Below are 2,629 nucleotides of genomic sequence, written 5' to 3'. Positions count from 1 at the left end.
CTGAATTTTTTAAAATGCTTGTTTGTAAAATGGAGGTCAGATTGAGCATTTCTGATGCAGTCAACGTAGTCTTGAAATCTTGACAATGATTAGCTTTTTTTTTTTGATTGAGCACAGATTCAGTTCTGCCTGCTTTTGCCCTCCGCACAGACTGTTGCACACCTGCTGATATGTAGTTTGTCAAAGCTGCTACTACCACTTCTACTACAAATTAACCAAAAACAGAAACAAGAACATTTACCATCCAAAAATCCAGATCCTACATTTCAATGTACGACCTATAAACAACTGTTATGATATATTTAAGAAACAGATCCTATCCCCTGTTATGATTGAGTTATTTTATTTTAAAGTGCTTATTTGGCAGTGCTTCATGGTTCCTCTACTCGAAGGGCACCATAAAGGGCCCTTTATCAAATTTTCTTTCACTCTGGGACATCGTAGAGGGCACTTTATCATGTTTATCTGCTGTAGAGGTTTCCAAGAGGGCACTTCTGCTTCATTTAAAAAAAAAAAAACGAGTACAACGATGCTACCCTAGGTACACTTTTGTTAGTTTATTTGACTCTGAGATGAGGGATTTGTTAATTTTGTGACTCAGATACGAAGTCGGATATCAAAGAGCAAATTTCATTAGCTCACAAACACAACCTTTATCAGCCCTCTCTTTTAAAAACTGTGTTTTTCTTGTTGTTACATGTTGGCTGTTGAATGTTTGTGCGGAGTGTGACACCACAGTAAAGAGCTAGCTGTTTAACATTAATCCACTGAAGGAGGAAATGTTCTCATTTTTTACCCAAAATATCATTCTATAAAGTGAATGCACTGGTATAAATATGGGACATTACAAGATGGTTAGGGACAGTCATGGAGCAGTACAACCATGTGAAGTGATATCATGTTTGACATCATATTAAGATTTATTTTTGCATGTTGAATTCCTGATCTTACAATGTGGTAGGAGACTTGATGTAATCTGCAAGGTAGTTTTATTTGAAAGTAATTGTTAGACACAAATTGAGAATTTAAATTTTACATAAGCTTTAAATTTGTCCAACCCATATTATGAATAAACCCAAGGGATGAGCTTTAACTGAAACATTTTCCCATTGAAAGGGATCAATTTATCTCATTATCTCAAAGTCACAAAGCTTGCTTTTAATGTGACAACAGGAGGATTTTTTGGCAATTTAGAATACAGAACATAACATGGGTGTAAATGGCGTCTTCTGGGCATTTGGAGCTTGCTTCAAGTGGACATTTAAGGAACTGCAGTTCGTATTACTTCCGCAATGGCTTTGGTTGTTTTCGAAACTGCCTGCTACATACTATCTAGAAATGTAGTATACAGCATGTACAGCATACTTTGTTTTAAGTTAGTATGTAGTATGACTGCTCTCTTGGATCTGTTATGCAGTATGCTGAGCCAGGCGTCGCTTGATATCCGGTTTCAGAAAGTGGAAGTAAACAACGACCAAGCTGATAGTGAAACTGCTTCTTTAGCATTCACTTATGATTTAAAAAGTTAAGAGGTGGTTTATATGGAATTAAATCCTTTTTACAGCACCTAAAAACTGAGTGTGAGGGACACTGGTCCATTGCATACTGAGAAATTTTCCTGAAACAGTATGACATCATGGAAGTTTTGGCATACTGCAGATTTAGCTCTTGTTCACATAGTACTACATACTGAATGTTGGCCAAATCAGTATGTACTGCTAGTATAGTAGACGGTTGAAAAACAGCCTTTATTTTTAAGGTTGCCACTTTGCCAGACCATGACATGCCATGCTGCTGTTGCCCACAATGAGGTAAGTTAAGCCTATTGTTATGTTTGTTTTGTACTTTTGCAATTCTGGGGATGTGTGCTATGAACAACTGATGTTACAGCTGCTGTTGGTAGTCACGGAAAACTATGAATGAAAAAATGAATGAATTTGAATGTAGCATTTCCTCAGGACTCCGTCTAACTCCTCCCCCCGCTCACATGCACGAGCGCCACTGCTTCGCGACCATATGATCGTGACTGATTCAAAACCGGTCCTCAGCACTTTGTTTGTGTTTTGCACTACGTCAACTCATGTCTCACTCAGCGGTAAGAAAACACCAAAACATGATCATAGTGAAAGTTAAAAACACAAACAAACATGAAATGTACGCTTTGCAGGAGGCGGGCAGAACGGGATTTGATTGGTTTCATATTTTGGCTCCTGATGGCAGGGATTGGTTGGTGTTTTCCCAGGTTTACTCCGGCTGTAGATAGCAGCTTTATTTCACTCTTTTTTAAGAACACATTATGTATTGATTGCCATCGGGACATCAAGATCATTTTAACCAGTATAACAAAAAAGTGTATCTAAATCTGATTACCAACAGCAGCTTTAAGTCTCAAGTTAACAGTCAAAGTTAAATCCATGGGGAAAACTGCAACTAAAATGTAGGCTATGGAATCATGTCCACTTAGGGCTTCCATACAAGAGGATAACTAATTACAGGTCTTTAAACATGTGTAGCAACATGAGAGCTTTTATTGTTTGTTCATTTTTTAAATTTTTTTTTTACTTCATTCGGCAATGTGACCCGACAACAACAACAACAACAACAACAATGCTTTCATCTTGTGACACGT

The sequence above is a fragment of the Notolabrus celidotus genome, chromosome 21, assembly GCF_009762535.1.
Source record: "Notolabrus celidotus isolate fNotCel1 chromosome 21, fNotCel1.pri, whole genome shotgun sequence".
In the NCBI taxonomy this organism is placed as follows: Eukaryota; Metazoa; Chordata; class Actinopteri; order Labriformes; family Labridae; genus Notolabrus; species Notolabrus celidotus.
Note: the sequence above shows the minus strand (reverse complement) of the source record.